Raw genomic sequence first — 22,616 nt, 5'->3', positions numbered from 1 at the left:
ACCGTCCCTCATATTTCCCAAAAACCATTTGATTTTGTCAATAAATACCAAATTGTGGAATATTTCATTCACCAAAGGCGACGCGAGAAAAAAATAATAAATTACACAATATATAGGTTGAAATTACGCTGGAACGAGCTATATACAGGTATGTATCAAAAAAAGGTTATGTGATAAAGGGCACTGCGCATACAACGTTGAAGACCTTATGTCAACAAAGACGTGACATTTTCCGAGAACTGTCACCTACGCAATAGCAAAGTTGTCATTGTATTATCTTTAGGTTCTTCAGATTTATGTTCAGGGCTAATCCATTTCTCACAAAAATTAGTGGTGTTCTTCATAAACTCCTGCAATGTGGCGCGCTCAAAGTGATGAATTGGTCGGGAACATTACTCAAAATCATTTTCATAGAATTACCTCTAAGTTTATTGCAATCTTTACAAGCCCATTCATTGCCAATATCAACGGCAGCACCGTTTGAGTAGCGAGGACGCATACAACCACCAAAGAGAGATTGAAATGATTCGAGGCCACACCCGAGCGAAGCAAATGTTGACGAATACGGCGGTGAGTGATACCATTCATAAATATCCTGCAGCAAATTGAGTTCAAATTGGTGAAGAACGTTGAGCTAACTCACTTGCGTCAGAATTGAATAGAGTCAAGCAAAAACATAAACTTACAAAGGAATATTGCATATTTTCTAGATCAATCCATTGCAATACATCAAAGACTATAGACGTCAAATACTATACATGTGTGTGTGTGTATGCATAACCATATAAATATATATATATATATATATATATATATATATATATATATATATATATATATATATATATATATATAGTACAATACACAGACACACAAAAAAAAGAAGAACACTCACACGTTTTTTCTTGATATTTCGACGGAAACAATCCGTCTTCATCTGAAGATATAGAAGTAATGATTACTTCTATATCTTCAGATGAAGACGGATTGTTTCCGTCGAAATATCAAGAAAATACGTGTGAGTGTTCTTCTTTTTTTTGTGTTTCTATATTGTGTGTTACTGTGTATTCTACTATTCGGCACTTCCGTGTTACGTCTACGGAAGCATATATATACATATATATATATATATATATATATATATATATATATATATATATATATATATATATATATATATATATATACTTAAAAATAAACGCCACGTGGTTGTTACTGGAACTTCAAATGCCTGAATACCAGGTTTCGCGTTTGCGAATATTTAAGTCAGAGATTAACCCATCTGTATGTTTACTATGAAGTTCATCATTGTGGATGAATAGAATAGTAAAGAAATGAAAATAAAGAACAAGTGTAGTACTTTCCGGGTCTGGTTTAGTTCTATTGTCACTGATATGGGCAATTCAGCACCGTGATGAAATATTTTTTAAAATTCAGATTTCCCGAAAATATAGATATGAAAAAAATTTTACATGGGTACGTAATTACTACATCGTCATTACAAAGCATTGACACGCAGTATATAGCGCCACTGCTCTGCTGCAGGGTAAAGTGAGCAGAGAGAAAAAGAGAGAGGGAATATTTCATGAAAGAAGAAATTTGATCCAATGTGCTCGGTTGTCACGAATCAATGAAGCGGAGGCAATCTTTAGCTCTTTGTGTGGTCTCCGAGGAATCAACCAATGAGCGAGGAACGGTGAAGCGGATCGAATTGGAGTGAAAAAAACACACGAAAAAGCAAAACAAAGGGAAGCACGCATCGGGGGATCGATCGTCAATTCTTCTGCGTTTGTGGTCTTTTCGAATGACGTCATTTCACGGGAGGGAATATTTTGTCTCTCTTTGACTCGTGCAGATGGGCCGCAAAATGCGAGACTAATGCGTAAGCACAGATGGCGTGTTAGAAAAAAATAATTCGTTGATAAATTACTCCGGAATAAAAAACTTAAATGAACCTAACGTTAATCTGAAAACATGTAGTGACGCAGGCATCACAACACACTCCACCGTATACATATTTTACATAGAAGAGCAAAAGCGAATTTCTTCGTGGTGGGAGTTATTAATCTCTGAAAGGAGTTATAAAATTGAGTTATGGAAGGTACTATTTCCAATCGTTTCCAAAGGCAGGACTAAGTACACTGTTTCTCGCTGCATGGTAAAATGTTTTCAAAGTTCAAGTCTATTAATCGATGAACATGGGATTTACAAAGTTGACTGGTAATTCTCAAAGGAGATCACGTACGATTCATAAAATTAAAGTTTTTCACCCTGCCCTACATTGATCTGAATCAGGGGAATTTTTTCTCAGCCATCAAAATAATTCTTTAATATTATTAATTGCTCTCTTAGCTGTCATTTTCATTTTTATAAAGTAAAGATTTACCCGCAAATATAAATACAAACATTTTATTTCCCTATTATGGAATATTCATTTCAAGAATTTACATAATTGCCATGGTAAACGATTTGTTTAAACTAATATCCAAAGTTCCCCTTTTTAGAGACATTTTATGTAACCTAGAAACATTAAACTGCTTTCTTCGGCTAGCATTTTTCCTTACTCATATAAACTTTAAAATTTATTTTAGATATTTAGACAAACTTCTCAAAAAACTTTACAGGCAACCATTCCAAAACTCTCCCATAGAATTAACCTTCTATGCCACTTCTGACGGTACATTTTGCTGATGATAAGAAAAGTAATTACATGGGTTCTTGTTGAAAAAATAAGTATTATCTCCGTAAATAATTTAGTTACATAAGGAAGCGCCCGCGAGGTAGTGTTTGTCCCCTGAGGAACGAAAACTAATCACATTTTATGATACATTATACAGTGTAAGTTTCTCACTATCTAATTATAGAAATGAAAATTAAGAATACGGCATCAACAGATGGTACCCATCTCTGTCGAATAAATGGAAAGCATGCAAATATATTTTGCATTGCGAAAATTTTACCAGGAGAAGACAGATTTATATGCGATATTGCTAAAATTATAGTCACTTAAGCAGAAGCAAAATCAATCGTTTGGCTTCTCGATGGGTCCATAAATACGCTAGAAGATACAAATAGTCATATGGAGCAACGATTTCCAGTGCGGGAATTAATCGTGTCACCCCGTCATTATTTACTTTTCCTGAAGCAAATACAAACGCCTCCCTGATTAAGGTGATCATAATTTTAACCATGAACATTTACGGCGGCGGGGACGTGGCGAAAAATAAATTACTTTCCGACGGAAGTTGGAGTGTGTGCGCGGAAAATGGGATTCTTGTGACGGGATTGAAATTGCCTGGGCTCGCCGGTGGAGAGAGAGAGAGAGCGAGGGAGAGCTTTCGAAGTGAGCAAATGGAGAAAAAATTCCAGAGCAACACGACGACGCCACCGGCCGTGGGCCGGGGTCGAAAACTCGTCGATTAGAGGCGTCGCCGTCACGTTGCGTCATTTCCGATGAACCGCGCCACGCCGGGACGGACTCCCTCCCCGCGGACGGACATCCAAACATCAATTGTTTGACGCCCCCTTTCCACCGTACTCCACCCCCCTCCCCTCACCCTTAGCACACCCCCTTCTTCCGATAACTCTACTATACCACCTCCCTCCCCTGAATCGACCAATCAAAACACAGCCAATCACGCCTCATTCCCTTCGCTCGCCATCAGCCCGCTCCCACCCCCCCCCCCCACGAAAACCCTTCCCGCGAATCCCTCGTTCCACCCCCATTCCCATCCACCCACCCACCCGGAATCCGAAAGAGGCGATATCTCATCAATATGAGACTATGATCAACGTTTGTGAGGCGTAAACAGAATTTCCACTTACCCTGCCCAACCCATTCCCAAAAACCAAGCCGGAGAGTGTGTTCCCGCATGCCAGTCCATGAAAAAAAAAGTACGCTCACACATTTATTTTATTCATTATTTTCCCTGGCTCTGTAAATGACACCGTATTTTTTTCGGTCGAGTTTTCGTTTCCCCATCAATTCTCCCTGCGCAAACGAGGTGATTTTCGATGCGTTTTGCATTTGTTTTGAGACTTTCCGGGGTAACCATTGTTCGCGCCGGGAAATTAATGGCATAATTAATTTGGGCGGGAGGTTTTTCAGTTAACCTTCGAAATCAGTAAAGAGTGAGGAAAAAGCGGTAATTGAAAAACCGAAACCTACGAATGTACATTAAACATGAGTGCTTTAAAACGTTTTTCAACAGACTTCCATGAAAAGATTTGAAAAAAAAGAGTTCATTACGTTTACCCACAACTTGGGAAAATGGAAACAGGTAGTATCATTTTAGGATTCGTAAACTGAGATTATTTTTTATGCCTAAATCTTTAGGAGCATTAAGCCCATGATACATAAAATCATAATAATAGAGTATTGTGTGAATATCGAGATGCATAATTTTCAGAATAATACCAGTATAAATGTCACAATGCGCACGGCGATAAATATTACTTAAAATAGGCATCGAAGTCTGAAGATGACATTTTGAGCTTCTAAATGTGTTGTACTTTAGCAATTAAAAAATGGAAAAATAAATATTTCCATTTAACATGAATTTCCAGCAAATTGGAGAATGTGACAATATCGAATGTTGGGGTATGTTTGAAGATCATTTAATGGAACTCGAAAACACATACGATTATGAAAGATATGCTTTCGCGATAGTATTCTCATCCCTACCTAGGAATTGGAACTTATCATAAAAGAGAACTGGGCTAGCCCATTTATCTTTTTCATACTAAAGCTCTAGTTTTAAAAAAAAATTTATAAAAAATTATCTGCCAATCTTTAATTAGGAAATAAATAAATGGATACGGTCACAAAAACCCTACCAAAAATTGAGAGGGACATTCATAGATCCTTACATGGAACCAGATAAGGGAGAACTCGAATCATATCTAACAGTAAATTTGTCCTTTGGTGGGTAAAACTATCGCGAGGGTGATTTTAATAAACAATATGAGTACACACTACATGAGGAAGGTTTTGTTTTGTTATTCCAAAGAGATCCAAAAGTTATGGTAAATTTTTCCGTAAAAATGCAAAATTTAAAATAGTATTTTGAAAAGTAATCCGCACAGTTGCTCCTTCGGTCATAAAGAGAACGGGGAGAATATTTTTACCATCAATAAATGTGGAAGACTTTCGATTTAACTTTCTAAACCAAGGGAGTTATTAATTTCCCACAGCACAGCGCAAGATGAGGTCATTGGGAAGAAATAGTGAAAATTGACTTGTGAAGTGAATGTTTTAAATACCTACTGAGTTACCTCGCTATTACATCAACAAAAATGTTGATCACACCATCAACTTATTCCGGATGACAACGCTCGAGAGTTCCTAAGCATAAAAAATATAATTTTATTTAGCTCTCCTTTAAAAAAATTCTAAAATAATTCCTAATGGTTTTTTTTGCAATGACGCAATCAACTAATGACTTGTGTGTGAATTACATCAACTCTGAGAAAGATGCACATGTCTCTAATATTATATGCTATTAAAATTATATTGAGTGATCAATATTTCTCAATTGGTTTATTAAGATTCTGATATGTATACATGTTAATAAAAGCGTCTGTAATGATTGATAAACAGTGATTTTACCTAATATGGCATCTCAAATGGAATTTGAAAATGAAGTAATGACTATTAATACTCAGCTTTAGGTAATGAATTGGGAAATGATATTGGTATTTCTTTTAATATCAACTATAATTGTATTCGCTCGTTTACCATGTATGAAGCGTAGCTTACAAAAGAAAAGGAAACTGGTCTCCTTATTCACCGCCGTCTATTATGTTTTCGATTGATGGGGAGGGAGGTAGTGTTCAGTCCAGCCCTCTCCCTTATTCGTCTTTTTTGCGGTGCCAAGAGGTGAACGGGTTCACCCAATTAATGTCATAAAAATGCTGTGAGACAACTGTAAAAATTGGATATTAAGTCAAGATTATACCTTTTCCTTCATTATAAAATTAAATGATATAAAAATTGTGTGGTGAGATCAATCTTAAGGTCTTTTATTACAAATGATTATCGCACTCAAAAAATTGAGGACTTGCCCGGAAAAATTCCCCTTGAACCCTGGAATTCTCTCACACCTACTGGAACGATTCTCCTTGGCCCTGAGTGCCACACCACCTAACGCTCAGCTGCGCAGTATACAGTGTGGCTGTGTACACGAATCGCAATCGACGGTTTATGAAAAAATCAACCTCAATATGGAAAAATTTTAGCCTGCATTTGGTAATGAATTCAGAAATTTCGTACGACACTACCCATTCTACGATGAAAATGGAGCCCATATAAATTACTTTACGAAAAGCGGAGTATACTTAAATGATTTACTTGGCCACGTTGCTGTTGAAATACATCTCAACTGGAATCATAATGAAGCCAATCAAAGTTTTCGTGGTTAATAATCAGATTTGAACCCAGAATTTCTTAAAGGGGAGCTTATGGAGTGTGAATTTGTCATGGTAACCTGGGAAGATGTGTCAAGGGGTTTATGGAAGATTGTATAACTGTCTTCGTGGGAGGAACCAAATTAAAAATAAGTCGGATTCCCATAACTGATGCTCTGACTATGAACTAGGGACAATACTATTACAAATCGTTAAGATCAATATTTTTAGCATCCTTTCCCTCTAAACCTCATGCATTAGCAAATTTAAAGTATAATTGTGTTCTTTTTCACAGACAAGGTCAAGTATCATCCGCGGTGTAACTAGAAAACCTGAATGAGCTTAGTTCGAAGACTTTGGTCAAAACAAAATAATGGGCACTTCATGACTACCATCGATACAAACCCAGAGTAAATAGTTCCCTAGAGCGTACACGGTCTCAAAAGAAAATTATATTCAACTTATTGTAATTATAAATTAAGGATAAAACATTCCCAGGCTAATATATTACTAAAACGGAAAAAAAAAATATTTCCATTAAAAATTAGAGCATTCAAAAGGTTTTGAATAATAAATATATTTCATTTCGTTTCCAATTAATTTATACTTTCTGAGTAATCATGATTTGTATATGATTTACTATTATTATTGGGTAATTTACTGTAGGTTTTCGATGGACACAGACTGAAAAACGAAAAATTTCTGTCTCCTCTAAAAAACACATGACACTTGGCATTAAAGCAGACATTCATTATGCCTGTTTACCATTATGCCTGCATACTTCTTACCTTCCTTTATCTCATCCAACATGCCTCCCTCCTTATGGCTTGCCCTAAGTTCTCCCCTCTATCACAGTCTACAACATTCCATTGCGAATTAAAATATCCTTCTTCCTCATTTCCTGCTTCCTTCGCATTTCTGCAAACCATCCAGATCTAATCCAATGGATTCCCTGCTGATTTAAATTTCTATATCGCTCTTCCCATGCCTTCCCCACGGGTACGTTGACAATTTCGGGTCATAATGGGCGTACCCGTCTTAGACCTCTTCCCAACATTGCCAATCTCGACACTTCCCTACTCTTACCTGCGGAGGTTGCGGATAAGCCACCTATCACTCCAATCAATCACTATTTTCTTCAATATATTCATTAATGCTACCTGATTTGTTCTGCCGAACCCCTTTTCGAAATTCTGTGAAACAAATAAATAGATGCAGATTGTACTCGATGTTCCTCCCTACTAATGATATCACCACGTGTGCCTCCCCCCTTCCTAAGGCAAAACAGATCATCTTCTAAGCGATCACTTGCCCTCCTCCCCATCCTCTTATTGATGATCCTGATTAGCACCCTAGCTTGCGAAATTAAACTTATTGTTACATTATCATCACATATGGTTGTCTTTCTCTTTTTTAGGATGAAATCTAACACTGACCTATTTAAACCAACCGGCCAAATTCCTTCCTCATAAATGCTACGAATTAGCCCATAAAAACTCTCCCTTCCACTTCCTTCCAAACCCTTAAGACGTTCTGTGGAGATGGAATCTACCCTCACAGCGTTATTTGACTTGAATAACCTTAAACCAAAATTATTAGGAGATCTAGGTTAGGAATCACTCACGAAGCGAAGGCTAATTTCCAGATTAAATCTCTCCCATATATTGGAAGGATGTCTCTTTAGCGATTATGTTGGCAATGTGTTATTAGACCCATCGTTTTACGGTAGGAGAGATCATGTCAATGAAATTCGAAAGATTAAGTGCAGCATAGGTAGATTTAAGATGCCATTTTCCCTCGAACGATAAGGGATTGGAATATAATAACGTTTTTCCGACCGAGCTAGGAGGGAAAGGGTTTGGGTCAATTGTAGTCTGGTGTGTAATCACCCCCCGTCACACATCCTAGTGGTGGCTCATAGAGTATTATACTAAAACTAAATGCCCTTCCTATTTCGGAATGATGTACTACTGCACCTTAGCTATCCCAATATACATCAATCAAATCATCTTCCGATATCTAATCTCATGACTACATGGATCCTCTTTGCATTATTTCCGTCTCTCTTGAATCTTTCCAGCGTCAATTACTACTTTTCCTAACGCATCTTTTATAGTGCACACGGATTTTCACTTTCCTTTTCTTATCTTTCAACTTTCTCTAGAGCACCCTCCACTTCACCCTTTCATTTGTAAGCTCTCAATGCCTTCACAGTGCGTCCTGAAACTTACTTCTTCAGCCCTAGTAATTAACCGCCTCAATTTATTATTTATATCTTTGTACTTTCTTTTATTTGCTCTGTCCTTTTGTGGATATAACATCATGAATAATTTTATTGAAATTTAATACCACTTACAACATCATATAAATTTCCATAAAATGGAAATTTATATAATGCATTACGATTTATATATATGTTATACGATTGAGAATGTTAAATTATATTAGCTGGCAATACTGCATTTTATAAATTATCTGTTAAATAAGTGGCTAAAAAATCAGAGGGTATTGCTATCAAGGCTCGCCTTAATAGCCATACCCTCTGATTTTAGCTATTTATAATTGAAAATACTCTTTTATTCCGAGATTAAACTTAAAAATCCACAAATTGTGATTAAAATCCTCATTGCATACGATCTTAAAAGGTGATCTTTATGTGAAAAAAGCTATAAATGATAATTGTTAACAAAAGGTTATTTGGCCAATGAACAATGCCTGGAAGAGATTTTTTTAAGGTTGCACGCAGAAAAAAAAACTTGCAGCTTGAGATAAAATATTCCCATATTTAAAATTCTGAATATTATTATAAACAAAGATATATACAAAGATGAAAAAATTTTATATCACAACTAGGCATCTCCATGGGTTAAGTAATTAATTACGGCAAATTAACGTCCGACAATGAAGTATATACAATATTTCCCAAGAGTTTGTTAATAATTTCCGTAATACGAATACGATCGTATATGTTATATAGTTGATCTAACACCGTAATAAATTGTATTAATAAAAAGATAGTCAAGAAAAAAATATTTTTACAAAGGAATAGTTTTGCGTTAAGCGTAAATACGAGATACGATATGAAAGATATTGAACATGCATGCACTATTTAAACCAGAGTATCTCAGGAAGACGAATAAATTTGACACACGAAAAATAGTCCCGCAAAGTCATGATTGTTGGTCGTTGTATCAAGTAATCACTAAATTTATGAGTTAAATCTTTTACTTAATTAGTAATTAATAATATGAGTGGGTTTGGTAGTACTTGAGGGAAATGTAAATGGTAATATCACATATTACCCTACAATTGAAGATATGGAGATATCCGCATGCAAAATTCGGTCTTATCAGACGAAAGTCATGCACCTAAACTTGTCATTATATTAATAAACCAGTCTCAATAAAAAAGACATCACCTTCCTGTTTAACCCCGAGGGTCAAAGGTTTCGACCTTCCATTTTGTACCTCCGAGCCTTATTATCCTTTCCGATTACCTACTCCCCCTTCACCATTCGACCGTCCGAACAATTTTGCGTTTCAAAAATGCGAAAATTGGATTCCACATTACGAGAGCGCAGATTGGGCGGGTTCAATCATCTAATTCTGCAATTTTTTCCCCGAAAATACGGAAGAAATTTCACCCGTGACCCCCCTCTCCGAGAGAGTCACGAAGCACGCGCTCGCAATCTCCTATCCAACCCTCTCCCGCATGACTTCCCATGCCTGCCGTGAGATTCTCGCCGCTCGACCATCTCATTCGGGAAAACGTTTCATTTCCCTCGCAGCCGGTCGTAGCCCCCTCGAGATCCCGACCCCGCAGGCTCGATTACGGACGATCAACGTCCGAGATGATGGCATCCGGCGTGGGTTGGGTGGCGGTGGGAGGAGGAAGTGCAGCGGTGATTCAAGGAAAGAGAAAAAAGTCAGGGGGTGACGGCGGTTCTCGCTGGTTTCTATCCCTTTGAGAAACCCTAGTAACTGTAAAGGTGCCGGGGGGGAACGAATGGTGGTGAAGTGCGAGTTGAAGAGCAAATGAGCGAATTGGCGGGCGGAAAAAGAAATGTCATTTGAGTGGTGGCCCGGAAGTAGAGGGTTGGCCAATTCGTGTCCATCCTCTCTCTTCCATCTAATCATATTCATCTTAACCCCTATAGACCTCTCGCCAACATGCGTTCGGCAAGGAAAGGGGTCAAATTGCCTCGACCACAGTCCCAGTCTCGCATCCTGACCGTCAGACGGGGTGTTGACTCCCACCAACAGGTGCAGGGAATAAGCGAAACAGAAATGAAAAATGTATTCACTGTTTGTGTGAACCAACACCAAAAAGAATCTGTATCCCCGCACGAACTTTCAATTACACAACAAACACATGGTACACATCAACATGTCAATTCGGAGCAGATTTTTGGGAAAGAGGGCAATGTTCGCATGAGCGCCTACGTTCACATCGGAGTGTGCACCGCTGACACCGAACCGGAAAACACGAAGAAGTTATCCACGATATGAGTGGAGATCGAAGGAAGAATTAAACGTTTCCGAGGAAAAGGGAGGAAAGGCATAAGAAAGAGAGAGAGGGATAAGAAGAGAAAAGGATAAAAAGGGGTTCTTTATTTATTAAAAAAATAGAAAGGCGGTGCTTGAGCTCGTATGGGAAGACGAGAGGGAGATAAATGGATTGCTCGGGAAGAGAGAGAGAGAGAGAGATACGGGTGAGGGCAAAGGGAAGAATGGCAGAGGATGGGTATGAAGGAGATTTAAGGGAAAGGCGGTAATTGCATTCCGCGGGAGTCGTGATGAGAGACCTTTGCACGTGTGTGCACGGGAGTACGGAGGCAAGCGCACCCCTCTCTCCCCCCCCCGCCCCCTTTTGAGTTACCAACGAGTGAGCGGAGGGAGTCGGGGGCGCTGTCCAGGAGGTGGTGGTGTTTTTTTCTCCAAGATGGAGGGAAACGTGGGAGCGATGTTGCCGGCCGACCCTCGACGGTATCTCCGGAGAGGGTGATTTCTCGTGGATAGCCGTAATTTGTGGGGATGGGCAAACCCTTACGGATTTTTGCCTTCCATTTACGCTATCATTTTTGGACCACAGAGAGAGGGGGTGATATGTTATTCATCCAAGAGCTGGGAGATACTATACCCGATGGGAAAAATCTCGTTTTATATCTAAACTTCTACGATCTGCTCGGTTAAAGGAATCGTGCGATGCACTCCTCTCCCGAATTGTTGAGACCAACGGCTTTATAACCTAACCGGGCGCAATTTCAACCACGGAACGCGAGTAGAATCTAAGATTCGTCAAATTATACCATTTTTAAACCATTCAGTAGTAGTAGTATTTAGGGGAGGCGACCGACAGCTAAGGTCATTTGCGCTTAAACCATTCAGATATCGTTATGAAGTTAGATAGTGTATTTTTTCTTGTTTAAACATAAATGCATCCACCAATACCGTAAAACTGGATATAAATTTTGTATTATCTTTCAATTATTAAAACGAAAAAATGCATACATATTTTTCGACTTTTAATTTTCCCTTTTGAAATACGTAACCGTTATTTCATCGAAAAAAAACTTTAAAAGCTAACTTTTAAATAAAATAAGGCCCGTGGGATCTCTAAGGAGCAGCAAGATGATTAACGAGTAATTTTGCCGTATTACATGATTTAATCATTCACATAGCCCAACATTTGTATTAATCGTGATGTTTTTTAATTTACGCATATAAAAACTATCAAAAAATTAACTTTTTCTAAGTTAAATAATTTAAGCCTCCTGTTTTTCTCTCATAAATCAAAAAAGTCATTTTATCGTATTCATCATACGAAACCAAGTGTAAAATAATTTCTGAGGAAGTGGACATCAATGAATCCTGCAACACTATAACTTAACGAAATATTTTATACATAAAGAATATTGATGGAGATTCATCAATTAATATTTCAAAATGAAACATCAATTGAAGCGAAATTCCTTCCCTAGTCTTTCCTTGAAGCTTGGAAAAAAATATAATACAAATTCCCACTAGACGATTAGCATATATTAAGTCAACACCGCTTTCACAGCTATATTTATAGCTCACAATAAAAATACGACGGCTCGAGCCTTTTTTGTAGTCGTAACTATTTTTTTAAAGAGGAAAACCATAATTATTTGGCCTCCTATTGCAAATGGTGTATCCGGCACACTTAAAATACACTTTCCTGAATGTGGTCCATTGTGTGAATGTAAAATATTTTGTCTTCCACTCTGTGCGCATTGGGTCGGCCCTTGATTTCTCTCTTCCCATTCAGATGGACGTGAAGAGGATTAATTGAGGTGGGCGGGGAGAGAAGGGGGGCGCACGACCAAGGATCTGAGGAATGCGTCCGTACCTTCTCCGCCCACATCTCCGCCCAATGGGCCGCTTCCTCTCCCTCTCTCTCTCTCTCTCTCTCTCTCTCTCTCTCTCTCTCTCTCTCTCTCTCTCTCTCTCTCTCTATCTCATCCTACCCTACCCTGCCCTTCCACTCCTCTATGAATGCTCATCCCACCCACCCCTAAGAACCATCCCTCCACTCTACACCCCGCCCCCCTCCCCGCCCCCTTTCTCCCACCCTCTCGGTCCCATGGCAACGCCCCGCGATTCAAAAAACGCCCCATAGGACGCCCACAAGAATGGAATCGTTTCCTCGCCAGCAAACCAAAGGAGTTTCCAACCTGCCTCCTCCCCCCTTCTCCCCCCCTATTTTTCCATCCCACTCTGACCTCTCCTTCCATCTCCATTCTCCTGACTCTCTCCCTCTCTGTAATTCAGCCCGGAACCTCCCCCTCTGCCTCCTGCTCCTCATCTTCCAATCTGCCCGCGACTAATTTTCCTCTCCCTCTCTCTCTCTCTCGCTCAGAACCCGGAGATCCAAGCTTCACAATGTCCGAGCATCTTTGACGGCTCGATTTCCTTCCGAACGGGCATCGCCGCTAAAAGAGTTAATCGCCAAGCCAAAATAGTGAATCCTGCTCAAAAACATATCGTATATAGTATATTGAACAAAACCATTGATTGATACATACCAGCATTACGCCGTTAACAGTGGTAAGAAGACGTAGTTAAGAAGGAAGTGAATTTGTTTTCACTTATTTTTAAAGTGGAGAAATATTTGCAACACTTGGACTTTATAGGAATGACTTTTTTCTAGATATTTCATCTGCTATGAACAAATAAGGCGATTAGAGTGAATATATTTCTTATAAATATCAATCAATCATTCTTCTGAACTAACGCCAACATGCAAGAGAATTATCATCAAAATACAAAGCCCTGTAAATTGAGAGTAGGAATGCTGAAATTATAAATTTTCTAAGGGACAGAAGTTATATTAACCGAAATATAAAAGCTTTTGCTGTATATATATGGTATTTCTATATGAAACTTCTCTCTAGTCTTCACTCTTAACACTTCCTTGGCAACACCTTTACAGTTCGTGCAGTTCCTAACACTAATTAAAAATATAATTATCACATTAGAAAGTAATTATATGGATGTGAAATCCATATAATTATTAATTTTCTAAATAACTACGTATAAAAATAATTATTTCCCTTCAAGGAACGCCGTGAAAACATATTCTTTTCATATTAAAGCTGCATTAAGGTAATAACAAGACTTTTTTTAAAATTACCCAACGTTCAGTGAACCATATGGATGTCACCATGATATTTTAAATGCTCAGATTTCCAAGTAGTTTACCAATGAGCCTTTTGGAGATCGATAAAGTTCGCATTTGGGCAATCATAATTGCTTTTGCACTCAAATAAAAGCATCAATTTTTAGGTAAGGAACCGTGTGCATGAGAGAATTGAACGCATGAATGGAAATTGAGATCTACAGCAACTCTAATCTTGTATTTCACTTTTGAAAGTTATGTTCTATTCGTCTACTCAAACCTACCTGTATCCTTAATGCCGTTCCCTGTAGGGATTAGCGCAGTTAAAGCGATCCTGATCATACGATATGACTGGAAACTTACACATTTTACTAAATTATTTCACACCGCTCCCTACTTTTAAGTCTACTGTGTTCTTCATCGTATGAAAACATTACGTACAGAAAATGATGTCAATGCCAAACTTTGAAATTAATGCCTCAGCTTAATATTCTTGGGAAAAAGAGAAATGTCATCCCCTTTATCTACATTTAGTATACACATATAATATAGTTATAATCATCATAATCACGGGAACTCATTACGATGAATGGTTTGTAGCAGCTGTCTAGACTACCATGCTATCCGATCTATTTATTCCCCACATTGCCCGTTGTACCGATATTTTCAGTTTTTAATTTTTTCGTAATTAATTCTTGTCCTTCCTCCGTTGTGCTTCCCTCCCATATCTTCTTCAATTACGGCCAATGTTAATTCAGTTAACCGTCCTGCATCAGGGCATGTCCGATCAATTTCCGTACTATTGCAAGTGTCCTCATCAAAGTACTTAATTTGGTAGTCCATCCATCCGCATCCATTTTATTCTCATCATTATTATTTTCAGCATAAGTTTACCGCAAGGTTTTATTATTTATATCCAAAGAATAATGCCAGGACATCTGCTCGAATTAATTTTTATCTCTACGTATTTATCGGGAAATGGGACACGACGATCAACGAAAGCTTTAATCGGAAGTCAAGGAGCACAAGACTCGTAACATTGTACTCTTGCACTTACACCACGTGCTAGAAGATAAATCCTCACCTCAACCTTCGGAGGCATATTTATACTCATCAGCCTTTTGTCTGCTCCTTTAAACTTAAGAGTCAGATCCAAGAAAAGAAAACCAATAGATTCTACAGAGAGAGAGAGGGGGCACAGTGAGTAAAAAAAGCAATCTCCTTTTGTCGGCGGAGGAATGAAAAGGAAAACTATTAAGAGCCGGCTTTCGTGTGAGGAAAAAGAGGAGGGCTATTGTGAAATGGACGAAGTTGACCTTTGGGCGAGCACCAATGGACGGACGCCGAGAGAACCGAGAGGGATCGAATGGTTGGCGAGATGGAGGGGGAACGAAAAGAACCGGAGAATGAAACACGCCGGAATTCCATATACGAGTACATACCGCCCAACTGCCACCAAAAGGCCGTATTTTGGTCTCCGTAAAAGTGTGCATGTTATAATCGTAATAAGACATAATTTTTCTCTGGCAAATAAGTTCGAAAATATTTCACCCTGTTCTTGAATTTCGGAGTTGTAAATGAGCGTTCATTCTTCCTTCGTGAAATTGTATTCAATGCATCAACACATTCGACGGTTTTTGTGCTTTTTCTGAGTTTTTATTTTCAATTTCTAGCGTCTCGCCTCGGACGACTTCCAAGGCACACATAGAGGACATCGAGAGAAGTACTCTCCTGTATCAAATGTCTGTGTGTCTTTTCCACAACTTTTTCCAGCTTTTCTTTAAACGATGTATTAATATATAAAGTACGTTTGCGAGCATTTTACTTCCATAAAATAATTTATATTGAAACTGTCATTAATGTTTGCTATTTTTTTTCTATGGGAACGTGATAGTCCAGTCGGGAATATATATATATATATATATATATATATATATATATATATATATATATGTATGTATATATATGTATATATACATATATATATATATATATATATATGTATATATATGTATGTATATATATATGTATATATACATATATATATATATATATATATATATATATACATTCAAACACGAACGGTCTTCTTTGCTAAAGCTGCAGGCAATGCAATATAAATGTACCCGAAAGAATGGTATAAATGCCACTGTGATTTTAATTAGGAAGATTATGCTTCCCAAGTCTGCCGCCAAATTGAGGATATACCCGCCAATTATTAATATCTACAATTGAGTAATTTTTTCATAAAATTTAAATGAAGCTGAACCGCATTAATAGACTGCATGCCCAGCGGTGAAAACTATCAGCGAAGATTTTAACCATTTGACCAGGCACAATTTAGCATTGTTAAATTAATATTCATTGAACATAATTTCAAAACCTTACATTACATAGAATTGATAGAGTCTGACTCGAATTTTCAGTCGGTGTTATTAAACTGTTTCCGCTTAGAATAAAAAGAATGGCGCTACTTCAACCGGGGAATGCTTATAAGATTCTACAATTTTAAACAAATGTTGGTGGCTTAATTTTAAAGGGATATGTTTGATAAGAACTACGAGTAACCTTTTGTTAATGAGCGGTAAGGTGAAAGTTTAACTAAAAAAAAATAAATCATTTTGATGAAACTACGATAAAGAAACAAGGGTTAGATTAAAGCCACCCCTTTCCATACCCCTAGTCTTGATTTCTAAAATATAAAAAAATAAAGACTAAACCTTTCGGATACAAAGTCATGCGAACGAAAAATTTCCAATAACTGAGAAATTTGCCCCGGTTAATTGTCTCACGTGAAGCAACTAGTAGGATGAATATAGATATTAATAAACTCGGATCTCAAGGAATCTGAAAACTTCACACAAACTGGGAATGATGAAAGAGATAAGTCGCTCTGCCTGAGGCTATGCTAGCAAGGAGAGAGGTAGAAAGCACCTCCTATTCCTCGTGTTATTCCGTTAATTAATCAATCGATACATTAATTAATGTGCATTGTGGCTCCGAAGCTTATGAAATGAAGAGAGAGAAAGAGCGTTAGACAAAAGAAGGGAGGCATGAGGATAAAGGTTTGTTGATGAAGGGGAGAAGCAATGTGAAAAAAGAAACAGAATATTACGGGCACAGGCTACCCACTCAACAGAAGACCAAAGAGAAAGATGTATAGTTCTCAACTTATTCTTTTTTTATTTTAAGATTTCTATACATTAGGATATATGCTGCTATTTTCAAAAATTCAACACTGTATCCTGCAGAAAAACGTATTGCAGTTACAGCATTAGAAATAATGGGAGCAGACTCTAGCAGTAATGCTGTTACGTAATTACAACATTACTGAAAATTAAGTTACTCAAAAATATGACTTTAGTATTAAAACGCCAAGATAAAATTATGTTTGGAATATTTAAATAGATTTGGAAATATTCCTTTGCAATAAATACGGCATTGATTATATGATATTATTTTTCCAAGGTTCTGTTAATACATAAAAAACAGCTCCATGTTTCCAATATATGAACTTTACTTATGTATGATTCAAAATATGCATGAAAAATGTTCATTTATTAATTGTAAACATTCAAATTTATAACAATACGGAGTCATTTTGCCTGTCGTATTCTCACCAATTCAAAACCTCTCACGAGTTCTTTATTCTGGATATGGCAGTCGAATCTGTTTGTTGTAGAGGTTTATCTATGATTTAAGTATTACAACGTGCAATTTATCAGTGCATAGGAAATTAAAATTGCTGTGTATTTTAATCGGTCAAACTGTGAATAACCCTTATCACAATACTGAATATTGGTGCCTTCGGCTAATGTTTATACTACTTCATATCAACTGTGGGAATTTATTCAACATTGAAACACTATTTTACATTTTACTTTAGTATTCCTGCCTATTTTTCGTAGTGATCTCTTTTCACTGAAATTATAAACCAAGAAGTTGGCTTGATAGATAAGGCGCATATCGTGCAAATCCTTACGCTATTTGGAATACATAATTCCAAAAGAGGGAGGCCTATCGCTTTCCCTGTGCCGTCTGCGAATTCCCAGCGAGATATGGTACCCACAAAATCAGAAGAGATCGATTGATCGAATCTAGAGTTAATACCTGCGATTTGTAACTGGTTCAACTAACAAAACTCTATGTAAGTTACTCTTCTCTCTTACACGTATCCTTTAAAGGTATTTCAAATTATGTTTTTTTTTCCCTAACTGAACTATTTAAATAACTGTTTTAGTTTCTATTTTCGCAGTGCTGATGCTAATCTATTATCTTAAATGATTTATTGAAGCAACCTGTGAAATATTCATAACCCAAATACTGTACATTTACTTCATATTTATGTGAAGACCCCAACAGCTCATAGAGGTCACCAAGGTTTAAGTGACTATTATTTATTTCTAATTTTGCATTAATAAATAGGAAATGAAAACTGAGTCAAAATCATATCAGTGCGATTTCTCATTGAGTCACAAAAATTCAGGTGAATGCTACAGTTTCTAAATATTGTTAAGATCAATTTTTTTTACTTCTCCTATAATTACTGGTAAAATGACCCGATTAATTTCGATAAACACTTAAGATAATTAATTCAAGCTATAATGATTCGTAAATGATCGTGACTCGTTAAACATGATCTTGATCAGAGAATTTAAAATTTATGACCACATAATAAATACCATCCACCCCATTGGAAAGGGTGGAGGTCCTTAACGGTTCTTAGGCTTAGATTTTACTGCCTAGGTAAATAATAATTTGGTGTTTCGTACATAATAAGTCAGCTTACAAGTTGATGTTCGTTAGTAGAGTAGTTCTAGCGCCATCAAACTTTGATGGGGACGACGAAGAAGTTTATTTTTTAAATTCACACCAAAGAAGATGGGTAGCTTGAGATGTAGTCAAGAATTAGCCCACCATGAGGAGGGTGCGAATGGAGTTTCCTTTGAAGGAGATAAAGCGTTGTGCCGAGAATTAAGAAAGAAGAAAACGGCTTGAGTGTATTGGAAGGTTATTGAGAGATATGAGAGATAGGATAGAGGGATGCGAGAGTTTATTTTGAGCAAGTGAGCGCCTGAAATTGACGCAAATGGTTTTTATGACTGGTTATCGCACGGATGGCGTAGACATGAGAGTCAAAATTTGGGGAAAGATTAACTTTGATCGAGATCTTAAATAGCCAAAGATGAAAGAAAAGTTTAACTCTTTGATCAAAATCGAATAAAATACTTAATAAATTAAAATATTCCCTTCAAAACAGGTTCGGTAGAACTGCCATCTGCTTACAATGTAGCCGTATGTTTGCCAATATTTTCCAGTCACCACCTGTTTTTGAAGAAAAAACCTAAAAGAACGAATATGCTACTTTATACTAAATCGCCCTATTGCGAACATTAGCACTGTGTCTCTTTAGTGTCATGAGGGAGTCTTATAAGTATTTTTTTCGGGATTACAACTAACGGATAATCTGCTTTATTTTATCTGCTTTAACTTCATTTGGGATAATCACAGAGTCATTTGAAATAACTAGGTATCAGAGACCGGAATGATTAGCTCAGATCTCTGCAATAAATGCCAGAAAAGAGAAAAATGAATGCATTTTGTCGAGGTGGACGATTTTTAAATAAAAAAAAACTAAGGTAATGGGAAATAGCAAAATGCTCCGCCGGGTATAGTCTTGTGCGATCGACTGTTATCACGAGTTCCCAATTCAAATATTGATTCATAGTAAATCTCCAAACTATCCTATTACTTGTCAGTCTGAAAATATAATTACAACTTTTCAAATAATTACAAATTGCTTCAATGCCTTACCACAAAATATTATAGGAATAAATAATTCAATAGCATTACAGCTTGTTCATAACTCGCACTGAGTAAAAAATTTATTTTTTTCATGATAAACCAAATAAAAAGCTAACGTTATGCATGTTACGTGATTAATATATTAAGCAATAATTTAATAATTAGATACGCTTTCTACATGCAAAAAGGAAACCTTTAGTAGGTTTTGGAATAGTCACTGTCACATTAAGAGTTGGGATTTATGATATTATCATTGAATATGTTCACAAGTACAGCAGAAATATGAAATTCATACGCATTACTTTAAAATATAACGTCCTGCACGTGATTTTAACGAATGAGAAATTTAAATTCCAAGTCAAAATACTCCGCAGCATATTTTATTTTGGTGTTAATGACTCGACAATTCCCTAGGAGGCACAGGAAATGCCTACTAAGCCGATAAAACAAGGAATCTAGGAATAAGGTGCATTTTATTCGTAGAATAGCATCATTATAACGCTTTTCCAAAACTGATTATTTAAAGATAAAAGAGCCCAGTTTTAACCTATAGCATTATAGCTTGTTAAGTAATAGCCGAATAGCCTGTAAAAGTAATAAGCCGATTAATCACCATTGTGTGGATATTCTGGGAGAGACATGAACCGATTCCATAAAATAAATGGATATATCTAGTTTATATGTTTCATCATTTCGGCTGTGTTTACTCTCGTTAACATAAAAATACGTTCGGCAATTATTTTCTGAGCAATGTAGGATGGACACATTTGACGAATGAAGGTGATTGAGAAAACCCTTTGCTGCACTATTAGACTGGCGGTGCCTCCTAATTATGGCCATGATCTCGGATACTCCTCTCTCAACTGACCATTCAGATTCCATACATTCATTCCCGAAATCATATCTTTCAGGAATGAAACTAATGCGTAATAATAAACCAGGCAGCTAACAGGAGGTTAGTAGTGTGCATAATAATGATGGCTTATCGAAGAAAGACGGGGAAACGGAAAAGTATTTTCTTCGTGGAAGTAATAAGCCGATAAACAAAGAACAATTGGAGAGATGGGTGGAAGGAAGGGGGGGAAGACTGTTCTTCGTCGATAGTCGACTGCATTCGTTGATAATGTGTTAAGGGGAGGCGGAGGTTGAATGGAGTTTCTTTCCGAGGGGCTAACGGGAAAAGGGGAGAAAAGAAAAGAAGATTGCTGCTCGAAAAAGGGTTTCGGACAAAGAAGACGAGGGTATCCGTTAATTACTATGCCTCAAACTCTTCCGCGCCATCACCCAAAATCTAATTCTCTACCGTCTTCCCCGCCCTAACCTTCCCCCCTAGCTCTCGCCCTCGAATCAATCCCTAACATCCTCTTTCCCCACCTCAACCCTCTTTAATTTTATCGGGGTGTCGCGCCCATCGGATGAGAGTATTTATGTCCGGGCCGAATAGCTTCAGGAATTTGACTTAATTTCATCATTAATTGTTCTCAACTGAAATCTTTGATCATGCATTTAATTGCGGCACTGAAAACAGGCACCATTCACTATATCTTTTAGCAATAAAATGTGTCTGTTGTTCACGTTTATACAAGAAAATCTCTGAATGCAATGCCGTTTATTTGAGGCTTACTTCTTATAGGCAAACTGTGATTCAAAAATATGACTAAGGATATTTCAAGGGAAAAATACCATTAAAAAAAACAAAAAGACATATGTGACAGATTTTTGAGAGACCTGGTATAAGGATAACTAGGAACGCCATCAAGAATAATATTATTTTCGTGATAAACTAGCAACTGCGAGTCTGCGTTGAGCGCCATCAGTGGATGACTAATCCGGCGAACGGAAATAATTCATAATGAAGATCCTTACGAAGACTTATGAAGACTTACGCAGGCATATTACCATGGATGTTAAAATTGATACTCTACAAATTCAGCGCAAATAGGAGGAGCTGAACATGAAAACGTATTCGTAAACGTGATCGAATTATAATAGCGTGACCGGAGGCAATAAAGGAAAAAATGAGAAATATATTCAAGGAAACTACCGAAGAACAGGCTATAAAGCATATTTGACGCCCGAATAGCACCAACTACCACGTCGGTACAATAATGGAAAGCAAAGTGCGTGTGGAAAAAAGTTTTACTTGGTATTACAGTCGGTTTAATGGATTTATTAGTCGGTGTCAAAAGCCACAAAGGAATCATGTTTTCTTTTCGATAACCTCAATAAACGGAATAGGATTACTAAAAGCGATATTCTTATCTATGCGAAGATGCATTGATTTCAACCTCACAGCCTCCCACGCAAAACATTACACTTTTGATTGCATCGGATAGATATTTCTGTGACCTCGGGCCACATTAAAACCATTAATCGACGAGACGATGAGGGCTGTGGCCACCCCCGCCAGGCGTGGAGAATACACAAGAATAGAGGCACCTCTTGAAAGGAGACTGGTCGACGTACTAAGTTTCCAATTAAAATGTATCGAGACCAAGAAGGGTGCCGGCTTTCCACCGCCTTGCACAGACAATATTCTCCGAAGTCCACCCCTCATCCTTTGCCATCTCTTCCATCACCCAGGGACGCCTTTTCCTCTACCAACTCATCTCGTCTTCCCCGAGCTCCAACATTCTAAGCATCATTCCGTAACTGGATCGTACTTATTCCCTTGCATCCCTCTTCATCTCTGTCCGGTGTCAGCTTTTGCAGTATTGGCAATTGTCTATTTACAAGTAGCAGCCCATTCCTATGTTATTCTTCAC

The sequence above is a fragment of the Hetaerina americana genome, unplaced genomic scaffold (genome assembly GCF_022747635.1).
Source record: "Hetaerina americana unplaced genomic scaffold, ioHetAmer1.1.p SCAF_10, whole genome shotgun sequence".
Classification (NCBI taxonomy): Eukaryota; Metazoa; Arthropoda; class Insecta; order Odonata; family Calopterygidae; genus Hetaerina; species Hetaerina americana.
Note: the sequence above shows the minus strand (reverse complement) of the source record.